At 38.0% G+C, this 18,260-nt stretch overlaps 1 protein-coding gene across 4 annotated transcripts in view; it reads right to left on the bottom strand.

The window, feature by feature from the left end:
• The window catches only part of LOC134224830 (matrix metalloproteinase-2), a 727,658-nt gene that overhangs the window by 12,797 nt on the left and 696,601 nt on the right, over positions 1–18,260 (bottom strand). The gene's annotated exons all lie outside the window — the stretch shown is intronic.

The following is an 18,260-nucleotide window of genomic DNA, read 5'->3' as shown; positions in this document are numbered from 1 at the left end:
ATACCTAAAATTACACAAACCTTGATTATACGTCAAATAAGCGTTACTATCGTAACGCTTCAATCTGTCAAGATAATAAAGAATAAATCTCTCGTCCACTTTCATTTGGACCAGCAACGGACACGCATCGTTTTTTAATTCATTTCCATCAACTGGCGACGAGGTTTTTTTTTTATACGAATATCGACCGCGTGTGCAGTGAATAAGTAGTTTTGTGGCATTGTGGTGCAATTACTTCAATACTGTGGTTTTTCGACTGCGAGAAAGCCAAAGCACACCGAAAACAACCCACGAGGACGGTGAGGCATATCAAACGACGAGAACTGAGGGCTGCCTGTGATATTTTGCAAAACGCCGAACAGCGCCGACGGTGAAGGCAAAAGGAAAGCAAATTACCGACAAACCCGCGGGAGTGGCTTGCTGAAAGACGCTGGAGACGCCGGATAAACTAGTTTGAGGTAGTTGATTCCACGATCGCCGTTCGGTTGAGCATCAGGAGTGCAGTTTTCCCTTGGCAGCGTTTGTCGCATACATCCGCGGAAGTTGGTTGCTATACGGACGCCGAATAATCCCGTAGGAGGCAGCTGATTTCGTTGTTGCCGTTCTGTTGCTGTCCGGAGCGACGTTCTGTTGAGCAGCGGAAAAGGGAAAAATTCGTCGAAAGGTCGGTAAGCGGAGTGAAAAACAATTTTACAAAGCGTTTTATAGATAAATCGAACAATTTTGTGGGGTGGGAAATTCCATGTGGTTCCTTTGTTCCATTATGCCTATTGTGAAAAACAAAACAAAAGGAAAATAATTCTTTAGTGAATTTGATCAATTGTTCGTGTCACAGGATTGTGCTTTAATTTTATTCTAAAAATACTAAAAGTGTTTCCTTTTAATCCTCTAGGCCTCAGGCAACCGTGGAAGTTACGTGCTACCCAGGAAGGTTTGATAGTGGTTCGAATAGTACGGCTTCGGGTCGTTTTTCGGAAAAGGGTTATTGCGACAATTGTCGGCACAGGCAAAGGCCTTGGGCGAGAGCCAATCGTATCTGTACGGGTAAGTCGTTTTGATCTTTTTTCTTGTGCGAGCCTACATTTGAAGATTTTTTGTTTCTTTTGTTCCTTTTATTTCTTTTGTAAGGAATTGAACATGCTTGGAAATCAGATCCCAGGTGGCATGGCTTCTAGTATTGAGCCATACCGCAAGGGAACTTCCTTTTCAGACTGGGTAGACCGTCTGCAATTCTCTTTTGAGGCAAATGAGTTGTCAGATGTTCAGAAAAAGTCACATTTCATGAACTTATGTGGACCTTATGTCTATTCCCAACTGAAACTAGTGTTCCAGCAAGGAACATTAGCGACAGTTGGTTACGCTGAAATTGTTAGTAAGTTAAAACAAAGGTTCGATAAAACCGAACCTGATTTGGTTCAGCGATTCCGGTTTAGTCATCGCGTCCAACAACCAGATGAGTCAGCCGAGGATTTCGTCTTGGCGGTAAAACTCCAAGCGGAATTCTGCGGTTTTGGCGGGTTTAAGGACATAGCCATTCAAGACAGAATTTTGCATGGGCTGAGGGATGAGGCACTAAAACAAAAACTTTTAAATGAAGAAAATTTGTCCCTTGAGTCCATGGACAAATTTATTACTACTTGGAATATTGCTAAAGACAATGCGAAGACAATCAATACCGGCTTTCCTCAGGGGTCGAGGATTAATCAATTGCTTCAGGTATATAACACAGCAAGGAATAGTCAGGTGGGAACACCGGAGCGACCGAATCATGTTCGGAGACCAGTTAGGGAAAGGTTAGGCTTCCAGCCCTACAGACCCAACAATCGAGACACATATTCACACAATGACGTGAGACCTTGCGTGAGACGTACTCAGGATTACAACAGCCCAACACAAAAAACAGTTAGATTCAATAAATTTAACGACAGACGTAGGACAGATTATTCTAATATAACATGCGACTTTTGTGGGGTCAAAGGACACATAAAAAGGAAATGTTTTAAATTAAAGAATATGAAAAGGGATGCGGTTAAGTTCGTGGATGTTGCGAAACCCGGTACGAGCGCGGAGAAAGAGCTGAGCACCTTAATGGGGAGAATGTCGACGATTCAAAGAGCTGACGATGACAGCGATGATGATGAATGGAATTCAGGTGATTTGCAGTGTATGTGTGTTGCGTCTCTTAATAGAATAAGTGAACCATGTCTTATAAACGTCTCAATTGATGATCTTTTTGGTACAAATGGAGGTTGATTGTGGTTCTAGTGTAACTGTTATGGGAAAATCTCAATATTTTTCGTTATTCAAAAAGCCTTTAACTATTAGTGATAAACAATTACTAGTTGTCAATGGATCAAAACTAAAAATTGAAGGGGAAACGAATGCCTTTGTGAATCTAAATGGATTGAAAATGAAATTGAATCTTTTAATTTTAAATACTGATTTTAAATTTATTCCTTTGTTTGGCCGAAATTGGCTTGATGTTTTCTTTCCTCAATGGAGGAACAATTTTCTTAGTGATCAAATGGTAAACAGGGTAGATTCAACGGACAAAGAGTGTATTATTGGGGAAATTAAAAGCAAATTTGCGAAAGTTTTTATGAAAAAATTTTCAACGCCCATTAAAGATTTTGAGGCTGATTTGGTGTTAAAAAGTGATGTCCCTATTTTTAAAAGAGCCTATGATGTACCCTATCGGTTGAGGGGAAAAGTCCTGGATTATTTGACAAAACTAGAAAAAGAAAATGTGATAACACCGGTGAAGACCAGTGAATGGGCATCACCAGTGGTTGTAGTTATGAAAAAAATTATGAAATAAGACTCGTAATTGATTGTAAAGTTTCAATAAATAAAGTTTTAATACCAAATACTTACCCTTTACCTTTGGCAGCCGACTTGTTCGCTAAATTGGCAAATTGTAAAGTTTTTTGTACGCTAGACCTGGAGGGAGCTTATACACAGCTAGCATTGACTGAACGTTCCAAGAAATTTATGGTGATCAACACAATCAAGGGATTGTTCACCTATAATCGTTTACCTCAGGGGGCTTCCTCAAGTGCATCGATTTTCCAACAGGTTATGGATCAAATTTTAGAAGGGATTATAAACGTTTATGTTTACCTTGATGATGTACTCATAGCAGGTGAAAACTTGGAGATTTGTCGTGAAAAATTGTTTCTTGTTTTGGAAAGACTCGCAAATGCAAATATCAAAGTAAATGTTGAGAAATGTAAATTTTTTGTGTCAGAATTGCCTTATTTGGGCCATATTCTTAGCGAAAATGGGTTACTACCTAGTCCAGACAAAATTTCAACAATTCAAAGAGCAAAGGTTCCTGGAAATGTGACTGAGCTAAAGTCATATTTAGGCTTGATCAACTACTATAATCGTTTCGTGCCCCATATGTCTATCAAGTTATTCCATTTGTATAAACTATTGAAGAAAAATACTAAATTTGTTTGGGATGGTAATTGTGAAAATGCTTTCCAAAAAGCAAAACGCACTGGTTAATACCAATTTTTAGAATTTTATGACCCATCAAAAGATATTGTAGTAGTAACAGACGCTTCAGGCTATGGCCTAGGAGGAGTGATTGCACATGTGATAGAAGGCATCGAAAAGCCTATTAGTTTTACTTCTTTTACGTTAAATGACGCGCAGAAAGGTTACCCAATTCTTCATCTGGAAGCTTTGGCCTTGGTTTGTACTATTAAAAATTCCACAATTATTTATATGGGCAAAGTTTTATTGCTTATACTGATCACAAACCACAGATAGCGATTTTCGGCAAAGAAGGGAAAATTCCATATTTGTAACAAGACTCCAACGATACATACTTGAACTCTCGATTTACGATTTTGAAATATAGTACAGACCTTCTGCAAAAATGGGAAACGCGGATTTTTGTTCGAGATTCCCATTAGAGCAGAAGGTTCCTATTGAGTTAGATCATGAGTTTATAAAAAGTATAAACTTTGGTGATGAATTACCCATTGATTTTGCTTTGATTGCCAAATGGACAAAGGACGACGAGTTTTTACAACAACTTATGAAATATTTGCGTGATGGATGGCCAAAAAAGTTGGATAAATGTCTTATGGACGTTTTTGCAAATCAAACTGATTTGGAAATTGTTGAAGGGTGCGTTTTGTACCAGAACAGGGTGGTAATTCCACATAAAATGCAAAACGAAATTTTGAAGCTTTTACACGCCAACCACACTCACAAAAAACTCCGCATTATATTCATGAGTTTACACATGGATTTTTGCAATGGGGGTAGCGAAATGGATTCCATATTTTCGACACATATTTTCCATGCGCCCATATGCATTGCATGTACGTTCACACATACTTTCCATGTGGGTCATAGAATCCATATGTGAATTTGTATGCAAATAAGTATGTGCCGACGCATGATATGCATATTTCAAAATACATGGATTTTTGCCATAAAGTATGTGTCGATTTTCCTGAGTGCACGCAGGAATAGTTAAAATGAAACAATTGGCAAGAAGGCAAGTGTACTGGTTTGGCATTAATAAAGACATTGAAAAGTATGTATCGAATTGTGATGTGTGTGGAAGTATGGTAATAGTACCAAAAACAAAAGTTTTATCCAACTGGAAACCTACTACAAGACCTTTCAGCCGAGTCCACATAGACTTCTTTTATTTTTCTCACCACACTTTTATACTGATTGTTGATTCTTTCTCAAAGTGGTTGGAGGTAGAATGGATGAAGAAGGGCACGGATTGTGCAAAAGTGGTGAAGAAATTGGTAGCTTATTTTGCTAGATTTGGTTTACCAGATGTACTGGTATCGGACGGTGGTCCTCCATTTAATTCATATTCATTCACAACATTTCTTGAAAAGCAGGGGATAAAAGTATTGAAAAGTCCAGCCTATAACCCTCCAGTAATGGGCAGGCGGAACGGCTGGTGAGAACTGTGAAAACAGTATTGAAAAAGTTTTATTAGACCCAGACTTGCAAGATGTTGATTTGAGGATCAGATAAACTTATTTCTAATGAATTATAGAAATAATATTGTTTCGTGTGATGGGCAATTTCCCTCAGAGAAAATATTTAATTTCAAACCAAAAACGATTTTGGACCTTTTGAATCCAAAAAAGACTTATAGAAATTATTTACAAGTACCGCAGACTCCAATTGATGTAAATGATGACAAAAATATGTCTAATATACCGAAAAAGTCGAATGACGGTTTAGACACACTGACAGAAGGAGATACTGTATGGTATCGAAATTTTCATCATCATTTACCTAATAAATGGATTAAGGCAACGTTTCTCAAACGTTTTTCTATTAACACTTTCCAGATAGCAATTGGAAGCGCTCTCACCATGGCCCACCGAAGTCAGCTTAGGGGCTACAAGGGGCAAACTCCGCAGCCGAGGCAAAACGTGTGGCTGGGAGTCGGTACGGGTGGTAGAGATGCTATGGTCGAGGAACGAACTGGAATTGAAGAACGGCACGAAGAGGACACCGAAGAAGTTAACGCTGGAAGCGGCTCTGATGATGAACCATTCAGGGGATTCCCTATGGTTCCGGCAAAGGCCAGGAAGCGAAACGCGACTTCGGCGGACTTGCCGAGCGTGTGTCTACGGCGATCGAAGAGGATTCGCAAACGAAACGAAGATCCGGAGTTTAGCTATTCGTAGAGTATAAGTTCAAAGTGATGAATTTTCGAAAAAGTGAATTGTTTAACAAATTAAGTTCATTTGAAGTTTGTTAAGTTCGATATATATAAGATATTTCAAGTTCGAATTTGTTGAAATGTAAATACTTAAGTATTAATTTGAAGGGGGAACAGCTGTTGTGTCACCCACCACACTGAACTATTTATAATTGTAAATACCTAAAATTACACAAACCTTGATTATATTGAAAACAAATAAGCGTTACTATCGTAACGCTTCAATCTGTCAAGATAATAAAGAATATATCTCTCGTCCACTTTCATTTGGACCAGCAACGGACACGCATCGTTTTTTAATTCATTTCCATCAGTAACTTTCGTAACCATTGTTTTACGAAAGTTACTAATGTTATATATTTTTTGGATATGAATAAACGAATTAGATAGATGCTAGTTGGTGAAAAGCAGGAAACTATCATTAAAAAGGAAGCATATGACGAATTGATCACAGTGAGCACGATGTATGTAAAATATACGGCAAATTTAAACGGGCATGATAATTGAAATGTGTGGATTGCAGTTTGTAGTCGAGGAATATTTGAAAATTGGTGTGAATAAACGGGTATGAAAAAAAGAAAAAGGAATCGCAGCAGGCGTAGGATATGTTGAAAATGGGATTTGAACAGGAATGGCGGGGCTGGTATCGAGTCACTTTTTAGTGACTGTTTTGAGTCTAGTCACTGAAAAGTCACTACAGTAATATCCCGATTTTATCACCCCCCTATTTTGGGGTGACAAAATAAAAAATGTAAATATAATAAACGGAAAATTTTAAATTTTCAATTTTTTTATTCATTTCACAAATATGAATCAGTTTATGCCTTGGAAAGGTTAAATACGTGAACAGTACCCGTTATTTCTTGTCGAAAATCCGTCGACTCTATTTCGAGTCTTTTCTAGGGGAGAATTCTACGAAATGGTTGTCGTTTGAAGGTACATATTCTGTTGGTGTCAATTTTTAAATTGTACATCGGATATTAAACTAAGTGAAACGAAGCGATTTTTGTAACAGTTAATTTCACTAAGTTGCTCACTTGATTCTTACTAAACTCCTATCTTTCCCGAATGCTAAGGCGGTGAAAGTGAAATTAGCTGTTACAAAAATCGTTTCGTTTCACTTGTTTAATATCCGATGTACAATTTAAAAATTGACACCAACAGAATATGTACCTTTAAACGACAAACGATTTCGTAGAAATATCCCCTTGAAGAAGACTTTAAATAGAGTCGAAACGTCGGGAAAAATCTAAAACATTCGTTTTGATTATCCAAGACTGCAACGCCGTTAGAAGTAGTTCCGATTAGTTAAGAAGATATCATAGAAAGGGGATAAAATCTCCCCAATGTTTAATATTGCATGCGCGGTCGAATTCCACATAAAAAATCGTTCATGACAGGGACGGGAATAGTTGACATTTCTTTTTATCATTCATTATTCCATGCGATAACAAAATCATGTTTTTTTCTATTTTATCTCCCGACAACTAATGTTTTTCGTACAATAATTTCACAATATATAACAGTTTTTGGTGGGAAATATTCATTTCATCACTCTTTGCTCATTTTAGAGGTAAGAACGAATAAATAAGTACCTGCGGGATAGCACACCTTCTAGGCTTTGCGCCTTTCCGTCCCCGGCGTCTGTTTTTAAGGGCTTTCAAAAATCTAAACTGCTGTAAAAACCGCATTTCTTGACCGATTCTTTCGCAACAAGTTCCATTTTATCCGAATGGATCCCAATTTTAGATTTATATTAGTTTCGAGATTATCCACAGTACGGTTCCAGGATTATTCCAGATTCTGTTGGGGTCAGTTGTCCACGGAATAAGTGGCCATTTACAAATTTAAGTCAAACCAGGTCGTGCGACACCTCAAACTTCATGATTTCACAAAGCAATGATGGAAATGATATTTTTAGAGTTCCTGGCCCACTCGGATTCAATCTGGCCACATTGGCCACAATCCGGAGACCTACGGAATGGTCATTTTCTAAATCGATTCAAAATAGGTCGTGCCACACCTCAAACTTCATGATTTCACAAAGCAATATGGGAATGATATTTTTAGAGTTCCTGGCCCACTCGAATCCGTTCCGGCCACAATCCGGACGACCTACGGAATGGTCATTTTCTAAGTCGATTCAAAATAGGTCGTGCGACTGCTCAAACTTCATGATTTCACAAAGCAATGATGAGAACGATAATTTTAGAGTTCCTGGCCCACTCGGATATAATCCAGCCACATCGGTCACAATCCGGAGAACTACGGAATGGCCATTATCTAAATTGATTCAAAATAGGTCGTGCGACACTTCAAACTTCATGATTTTACAAAGCAATTATGGGAATGACATTTTCAGGGTTCCTGGCCTACTCGGATTCAATCCGGTCACAACGGTCACAATCCGGGGACCAACGGTATTGCTATTTTATAAATTTTTCAAAATAGGTCGTTCGACACTTCAAACTTCATGATTATACAAAGCAATGATTGGAATGGTATTTTTAGGGTTCCTGGCCCACTCGGATCCATTCCGGTCACAATCCAGAGGACCTATGAAATGGCCATTTTCTAAATTGACTCAAAATAGGTCGTGCGACACCTCAAACTTCATGATTTCTCAAAGCAATGATGGAAATAATATTTTTAGGGTTCCTGGCCCACTCGGATTCAATCCGACCACATCGGTCATAATCCGGGACCCAGGGATTGACCATTTACAAATTTAAGTCAAACCAGGTTGTGCGACACCTCAAACTTCATGATTTCACACAGCAATTATGAGAATGATATTTTTAGAGTTCCTGGCCCACTCGGTTTCAATCCGGTCACATCGGTCACAATCCGAGGACCAACGGAATAGCCAACACCATTCCCATTCTAGACCTGTGCACTGATTGAAAATTTATCGGCGGCGGCGTGATAGATAATTTTCGGCCAGCGGCGGCGGTGTGGCGGCGTCATGCCGTTGGTAATCGGCGGCGGCGCGGTGGCGTGGGTCGACGTGAGCTTATTTCAAGCAATAGAAATTTTTCGAAATTCTTTTACCAATTTTCCGTAAATGGCACCAGGAAGTGTTCTTAAAGCTGCTCCAGGGATTGCTCCGAAAGTTCCTTCGAGAATTCCTCCAAGAATTCCTCCGGAAGTTCATCCAGGAATTCCTCCGGAACACCCTTCAGGAATTCTTTCAAGAGTTCATACGTAAGTTCTTCAAGTAATTTCTTCGGAAGTTCCTGCAGGCATTTCTCTGGAAGTTTCTGCAAGATTTCCTCTGGAAGTTCCTCCAGAAATTCCTCCGGAAGTTCCTCCAGGAATTCCTCCGGAAGTTCTTTCAAAATTTTTTCGGAAGTTTCTGCAAGATTTCCTCTGGAAATTCCTCCGGAAGTTCCTACAGGAATTTCTTCCGTAAGTTTTTTCAGGAATATCTCCGAAAGTTCTTCCACGAGTTCCTCAAGAAGTTCCTCCGGAAGTTCCTCTGGAAATTCCTTCAGGAATTTCTCCGGAAGTTCCTACAGGAATTTCTCCGGAAGTTCCTACAGAAATTTCTCCGGAATTCCTCCATATGTTCCTCCAGGAGTTCCTGCGGAAGTTCCTCCAGGAATTCCTCCGAATGTTCCTCCAGGAGTTCCTCCGAATGTTCCTCCAAGAAATCCTCCAGAAGTTCCTCAAAGAATTCTTCCAGGAATTACTCCGGAAGTTCTTCCAGAAATTCCTCCGGAAGTTCCTTCAGGAAATCCTCCAGAAGTTCCTCTAGGAATTCCTTCGGAAGTTCCTCCAGGAATTCCTTCGGAAGTTCCTCCGAGACGACACACGACATATTTTGAATCAATTTAGGAAATGCACATTCCGTAGGCCATCCGGAATGTGGCTGGATGAAATCCAAGTGGTCAAAGAACTCTAAACATTGTCTTTCCATTGGTGCTTTGTGAAATCGTGAGGTTTGTGGTGTCACACGAACTATTTTGAGTCAATTTAGAAAATGGCCATTTCGTAGGTCCTCCGGATTGTGGCCGTAATGGATCCGAGTGGGCCAGGAACCCTAAAAATATCATTCCCATCATTTCTTTGTAAAATCATGAAGTTTGAAGTGTCGAACGACCTATTTTGAAAAAAATATAAAATGGCAATACCGTTGGTCCCCGGAATGTGACCATTGTGACCGGATTGAATCCGAGTGGGCCAGGAACCCTGAAAATGACTTAAATTTGTAAATGGTCACTTTTTCCGGGGACAACTGACCCCACCGGAATTTGGAATAATTCTGGAACCGTACTGTGGGTAGCCTCGCCACATGTAATTAAACTTGATTCTGTGCTGTTTGCGCTGCGCACGAGCCGAAACAAAAAATCTCAAGCAAATGCGAACCACACGCGCCGGTACGATTCTATCGTAGCAGCAAACAAACAGTTTGCCTAATCGACAAAAAAAAAATGTCACGATATGGCTGTCCATTGAGAGCTTGAAGTAGCTCGAAGTTTCTTCCTGTCCTGCTCATGCAGATTTGTTGACAAAAAAGAACGAGCAGGACGGGAACAACTTCGAGCTGTTCATTGGACAGCACTGATGTCGCGTACATTTTTTTTGCAAACTATTTCGGCTTGGTGCATGAAATTTGACTGGATAAAATTTAAATATTCGCATAATCAGAGTGTTTTAATGTACATTTCCCAACACTGTTCATGAATACACACAGCAAGTTGGAAAATCTGCGTATTTATAAGGAAAAATATTTGAAAAATCAGTATCTTTCTGCTTTTATCAAAGCAAGTTCTTGGAGAGGAATAACTCTACCCCATTTTTTTTTTAATTCGATTTTTGACAGCACATCAAAAAATTGATTGTGTATCAACAACAACAACAATTTACAGAATGTCAAACATCAGTAAAATAATTTATATTATGCTAAAACTCCGTAGGTTTATTTATTTTTGTTTGCGATACATCGGAAATGAGAAAAGGGGACCAAGTCTTCCCTATAGAATTGGGGGGTGATTGAACCAGTTTTTCTTTTATTAAAAAAAAACGGTGACCCTAAATACCTGTACAAACCTCCGGTGACTAAGATAATGAAAACAGCTTGAGTTGCATCACATGAAAACATCGATATCGAGCGAGGTTTCTCTATGTCAGGAAGAATAATAAGCGATAGTAGGGCGTTTATGGCGGAAACTTGTTTTTATCTGCTTAGCGATCTTTTGGGATCCAATAATAGTTTTGAAAATGGAATTGAGAAGCAAGATATGTTAGAAGAAATTTTGGCACAGAACAGACTAAACGGTGTTTTGTCCGTCTCAGTGCAAGTTGCGAACCCGTGCTCGATTACAGTCTTCTTCACAAACAGAAATCAGAAAATGACGCTTATTTTTTGATAAATATTTTTTAAATAATTTCAGCAATACCATCTTCTTATAAAAATATTCTGTTTATTAAAATTAAACGATAGATTCCTAAAATATCTAATGTGGAGGTAAATAAATTGGTTTGATTGGGAAGAATCAAAAATTATAAAAAAAATTGGATGATTTTTTCAACTTGAGATTGTATGTCGTTTAAGTCTCCCATCTTTTTATTACCTTTATAGCAAAGTCTCCCGTTTAAGAAATTATATTTTACTACAAATCCTGGATTCTTAACAAGAGATTCAAAAACTAGGGGTAACGGCTCAAACCTTGGCCCATTATGCTACGGTTGAGCACATTTATCGTTATAAATCTTCATATATTGCATTTCCAACCAGAATTATTCCACCAGCCAGCTTTCTTACATTTGGTTTTTACGCCAAATAGCAAAAAACGACGATTAATGTCCGCATTATCTCATTTAAACCAGCGAAAGTCTCGAGAGAAATGGACAAAATGTCGGCATCCTTGTCCCTATCAGGTGGATCATTTTTCAGCTCACTTGGGGCGAGTGATTGTTGATTTCGAACATACGAGAGATAAAGATGGGTTGCTGTTTATAGTACTAGTCATTTTGCTTGCGTTGAATAAAGGCAGCATGCAAACAAATAGAGAAAATCAAATCATCTTATTGAGCGTGAATTCTAATTGGTTGCATGTAAAATACTACCACACTGATTGTGAGAGTGCGTTTCAGATTCCTCCAATAGCACGCTTACCAAGGATATGCTAACGAAAATACTATTATATGACTCATTTATTTCCCAAATATTTACCATATTTGCAAGTGAAGAAGTTTAGAAAAATGAAAACTGTATTAAAAACTGCAGTTGCAAAAAGGCTACATGTTCTAGCCCTCATGTTGTGCCTTCAAACAAATTGCATACGTTAATTATTGGCTGCCGCATAATTTTGAGATTTACTGCTAGTTGAAACCATGGCAGTTGTGTTGCTCTCGCTCTCGCGATACTCTCAAAGAAACTTTTTTCCAAAACGAAAACAATGCTTTAGGTGGGGATGATGCATAACGCACTACTGAAGAATGCCAATGGTAAAATTTATTCTAGACAATTCCTTGCTTTGCCCTGTGCATAAACAGTTATAACTGTGCCAACTAGGTACTTAATATTATTACACAATGATTCATAAATACAATTCTCGCTTAACTTTTCAAAAGGTCCTAAGTAACATTTTTTTCATGAATTAATTTGAGTACTGCAATCAAAAGCTGTCATGTTTTTTTTTGTTGATTGCGCTATTCAAATTAAATCATAAAAAAAATGTTACTTAGGTCCTTTTGAAAAGTTAAGCGAGAATTGTTTTTCACTCTGCCTACATTGAAGTTTTATGATTGGTACGTGCGTTTGATTCCACTCCTCTCTATATCGATCAGCTGTTGTGAATCCTCTCAAAACTCTCACGTGTTTCAACTTCCCGAGTTGAAAGAATACTTTTTCGGTGTCATTTTACAGATCAAAATACTTTTTGCTAACAATAATAAATCTAAATTATGATGAAGGTATTTGTCAAGTAATTTGACTTGAAATTATTCACATGAAATGACGTTGAAAGTTTATCTAATGAAACATACGATCCATTGTATCTTTCCATTATTAAATGAGAAAATGTTTGTAGGATTCGTGCGAAACATGATAAAACTAAATATTCTTACACTTATTGAATCATTTATTTGCGAAATTATGAAGAAAATGGTGTATCGAACCACGAAAGGTTGATGTTTGAATCGCTTTTGCTTGAATCGTGTTTGAAAGCCGTAAGGTAGGCAATTATTTTTGGTATGTTCTGCGAATTGAAACGATTAGGGAGTGAGTGCTAGTAATGGACCCCTTAACGACTAAAAATTACTTCAGTCGCTTTGCTAGAGCGAGCCTTTTGACAAATAGTAGTTCTGCTGCACCAGATGACAAGCAACAGGTACCAGCATCATGTTTCGTACATAAAACTAGCCAAAACATCCATTTTTATCAGTAAAAAAAGCATTTTAAAATTATGTAGCTAGCATGCCTATTATGGCCACCCCCGGGTCCATAATACGCAACGTCGAGTTTTTTTATATACGTAATATGGTCCCCCCATTTGATTTACATGTTCCATTCCCACAGGTTCCTTTTGCCTATAATGGACTCCCCCTTGTATGCTAGTAATGGACCCTTTAGCCTATGTGCATTTACAAATTAGTTAATTTATCTGAATTCCTGCTTCCCAGTTCATAACAAATGTATGGAACTGCTGTCCTGTTACATGAAGCAACTCCATCCGACGGAAGTTTGCAGAAAATAGTCGATTCCAGCGTTTAATTTGGGGTTTTGTTCAGGGGGTCCATTATACGCACAGGGTCCATTACTAGCACTTACTCCCTATATCGTAATTCGAGAAAAGAATCATGAGCGCCTATTTACAAACTACATGACGTTTTAGGTTGTGGGAGGGTACTTGTCTGAGCGTTAAGGACTTGATAAATTTCAGAACCCTACCATAGCGTTTAATTTGGGGTTTTGTTCAGGGGGTCCATTATACGCACAGGGTCCATTACTAGCACTTACTCCCTATATCGTAATTCGAGAAAAGAATCATGAGCGCCTATTTACAAACTACATGACGTTTTAGGTTGTGGGAGGGTACTTGTCTGAGCGTTAAGGACTTTACAAATTTCAGAACCCTACCATACATGAAGCATTACTTGGTGGTACTAGGCTTGGTGTGGGTTGAGTTTTGCGTTATGTAATTTGCGAATTAAACTTAACCGCTGAGTGGATAACCCTGTTTTTACAAAAAATCTTAGCAACCTAATCGCAAGCATCGAATATTCTATCTGCAGCTTTTGGTTATTTTCTACAGTACGGGTTATTGGTGAGAATGTTTTGATTTTAGAGTTTCACCTATACTAACGTAGTGCTACAAATCGAAAGCGCATGCCACCATTTGGTTACGAGTGCCCCCAGTATTGTCCAAAAAAGTTTTGGTTGATTGTGTCGCGATACTAATGAAAATTGTGAAATAAAAATAATAGCTGGCTGAGTGTGGTTGTTATCCATTCATCTGATGTGCGAAAGCAGGTATGTTCATTCAGAAAACTCTTTTATTGGGTAAAAGAAAAATTCTAGCACAGCCTGCCTGCATAAGTCAACGAAACATGGCTGCTAAAAACCGAGTCAAAGTGATTTTTCACGCAAGACAATTGGTTTTAATAGTTTAAGAAGTGTATAAATATAGAGTTATGAAGCAGATATATGTTTGATACACTTTTCTAAAGAAGCAGTGGTTAATATCTCCCTACAAATAGACGTATTATCGCTGAAATATTGATTAATTTGCGTGATGAGCCAATGTTACATCCAGGGCCAACATTACCGCCGGTTACCCTATATTGAAATTTGTGATTAAATCGATCTCTGCCAGTAAAGAGATGTCCTACACAGTTGGCAAAAAATGTGCTCTTTTATTCTTCACAATTTTTAGCAATCAGATAAAATTCATTCAAAGAGTGCATCTAATAGATGGATATTTCAGTTTTCGAAATGTCAACTCTGTGGTACCTATGAGGCTAAGACGGTGAGCTAGATGAGGATTTCAAATCAAAAACACGAGGCCCACTAGTTTCCAATCTACGAATTGCACCATTACGATGCTAATGCATCTTGTAGCTTACCCATGTTTTTTACGCGGTTGGAATTTATTAATTTCTTGGTTAACTTGAATTTTCATAGCTCTTTAAATATCACTTGAATTGTTTTTGATTTTTTGTGAATTTTGTATTGGAGTAATTCTCGCTGAAACCGGGCCACCATTTGCACGAGGTTCTTAAAAATGTCTAAATTTATATTCTTTCGAAAGCTTTCGGCGAGTATATTAAGGATCCGAGTTGAATTCTTCAGAAAGATGAACAATATCATTTTAATGGACCCCTCGATTTTTGTCAATTCTTGACTCACCAAAACTATCATAACTCCAACATTTCTCAACCGATCATAGCATATCGTTGGACAGAGGAAGAGTGTATCCTCAATATGCAATAATAAAAATCTAAGCAGCCGTATTGAATTTGGCCGCTATCTTGGATTTCTTTTTGAAAACTATTTTTCCGCCAGGTTCGCAACCACCAATTTTGAATATTAATACAGCGATGGAAAGCTTAGCTTATATTGTACATTGTGTCCGAAAATCTCAGGTGTATGTTTTTTTCTATCAAAAGTTATGTACGATTTATTAATACCAAAATTCTTGAATTATTTAATACTTCTTCTTCTTCTTCTTATTGGCATTGCATCCCCACACTGGGACAGAGCCGCCTCGCAGCTTAGTGTTCATTAAGCACTTCCACAGTTATTAACTGCGAGGTTTCTAAGCCAAGTTACCATTTTCGCATTCGTATATCATGAGGCTAGCACGATGATACTTTTATGCCCAGGGAAGTCGAGACAGTTTCCAATCCGAAAATTGCCTAGACCGGCACCGGGAATCGAACCCAGCCACCCTCAGCATGGTCTTGCTTTGTAGCCGCGCGTCTTACCGCACGGCTAAGGAGGGCCCCTATTTAATACAATAACTTGAATACGGCTCCGTTATGCTCAAAACAACAAGGAACTGGCGTCGTAGTACCATATTAACCATAAAAATGTTTGTTGGCCAGATGGCCCTTCAAAATATAATTTGGTAAATTGTACATAACTTTCGATACAAAAAACATACACCTGAGATTTTCGGTCACAATGCACAATGTAAGCTAAGCTTTCCATCGATGTATTAATATTCAAGATCGGTGCTTGCGAACCTAGCGGAAAAATAATTATCAAAAAGAAATCAAATATGGCGGCCAAATTCAATATTGCTGCTTATATTTTTACTATCGCAAATAGAGGATACACTCTTCCTCTTTCCAACGATATGCTGATCTCTATGATCGGTTGAGAAATGTTGGAGTTATGACAGTTTTGATGAGTAAAGAATTGACAAAAATCGAGTGGTCCATCAAAATGATTTCGTGTATAATTAATGAGGGAGATGATGAAGAAGATGAACTTTCTGAAGAATTTAATTCGGATCCTTAATATACTCGCCAAAAGCTTTCGAAAGAATATAAATTTAGGCATTTTTAAGAACCTCGTGCAAATAGTGGCCGGGTTTCAGCGAGAATTACTCATCGGGGTTAACCCATTGTTTCATTGACGCTAAAAACCAAACCGTGTAAAAAACATTGGTGTGTTTGGTTACTTTTTCTGCAACTGAAAGTCACTATTTGGTCACTTTTTTTGTCAACGTTGGTCAAATGGGCAAAATAGGTTGACCAACAAACGTATTTTCTAATTAGTGCAAAAAAAGGTGTAATTTTATTTGAAAATCCCACAGAAGAAAATGGCGAGTCACGACAGAAATTTCGAAGCGTTTGCCTAGGAAATTCCGAAGAATTTTTCGTGAGAATCCCGAATTTGTTGTGTAGGATTTTTTTAATTGTGTTGGTGAAAATAAAAAAAAGAATTTTGGGAATTTAAAACAATTTTCCGTTCATACCTCAGAGGAAACTTTTGTGATAATGCAGGGAGCACGCAAAGGAATCTGCCTGAAGGAATTATTCATGGAAATCCAAAGGAAAACTCTTGAAAAATTCCGTTGATATTCAGAGGATTTTTTTTAAAGAAAAATCCAGAAACTATTCCAGTAAAAATTCAGCAGATTTTCCAGAAATCAAATGAGTACCCAGAAAGGAAGTTCTAAGGATTTCTGCGTGGGAATTTGGAGGAATTCCCCTTTGGAATTACGGAATTGTTCCGCAAGTGAATTTCACTTGCGAATTGACCTTTCCCGTCAAAAATTGCTTCTCGTTTAATTATCGCAATCGATTCTTTGGCCTGTTTAAAGTCAACTTTTCCGAAGAACCCATATTTTTTTTGTAAAAAATCGAAAACAAAAGTTAAAAAATGCTGCGCATGTGAACCGAGCTGAAAAATTCAAAATCGAGCGAATATTGTGCCAACCTTGAAAAATAGCACTTTTTTTATTTTTTGTTTTAAATTTTAAATACTGTACCGCTCATAAAAAAATCTACTTTTCCGCTCATTTATGGTCGCCACGAAAAATACGCGCCAGATAGTCGGCTAAGAAAAACATACCTCGAGAAAAAAAGCTGCTTCAATATATTTTTAAAATTAGTCGCCACGTGGTGCATTCCGGCGATACATGCTTGGATAGCACGTGCTAGTTGTACTGCGGAGAAATTTTTCACATCTATGAGAGCCTTGGAAAATGATCGCGAAAGTTGTCATTTTGTTGCAAGGCACAATATACAGAGGCGTCAAAAAATATGCGTTCTTTGGGAGAGTTGACTTTAAATAAAATAAATAATCGCTTGAGCGATGAATCCTGGAGGAACTTTCAGAGGAATTTCTGAATGTACATATGATATAAGCTCACAATGACCCACCCATACCGCCGCCGCTTTTACGCTGCCGCCTATAAAATTTCAATCGGTTCTCAGGTTCATTATTTCTCGAGGGAATTAGCTCGAGAAATTCTTCGAAATTTCACCGACAAATTCTTCTGGATTTCTACAGCAGTTTTTCAAAATTTCTATTGCACATTATTAATTTCTTCGGCAAAGTCTTTGAAATTTCCTACGCCAATTCTTCGAAGTTTAATCGGCAAATTCTTCAAAATGTCTTCTTCAATTTCCTCCCAATTTTCTCTGCAAATTTGTCGAGTATTTCTCGGCAAATTCTTCAAAATTGCATTGGCAAATTATTAGAAATTTCATCGATAAATTCTTCAGAATCTTTCATAATATCAAAAAATTTGCCTAAGAAATTTCAAAGATTTTATCGAAGAAATTATTCGAAATTCTCGTTGTGAAATATACTTTGGATTTTTTTTCTGTGGAATATCCACGTGAGTTTTTTTTGCAATTTGAAATTTTTCAGATTTTTACGGCTTCGTAACTTCGAAATTTGTCGCGGAGGCGTGGCGCGAGAACAAGCTTTGCATATATTCGGTATGGAGTCATCAGAAATGTATTAGCCGACGCGTCGGTTTCCAGGGCCACCGATTCACCAACTCTGTTCCGATGTCAAGGGTAGCACAACTTAAACTGATTCATTAGAGTTGCAGTAACTCATATAGAGTCAAGAAGT

This window comes from Armigeres subalbatus, chromosome 3 (assembly GCF_024139115.2).
Source record: "Armigeres subalbatus isolate Guangzhou_Male chromosome 3, GZ_Asu_2, whole genome shotgun sequence".
Classification (NCBI taxonomy): Eukaryota; Metazoa; Arthropoda; class Insecta; order Diptera; family Culicidae; genus Armigeres; species Armigeres subalbatus.
The sequence above is the reverse complement of the archived record's forward strand: the minus strand, read 5'-3'. Positions and strand labels throughout refer to the sequence as shown.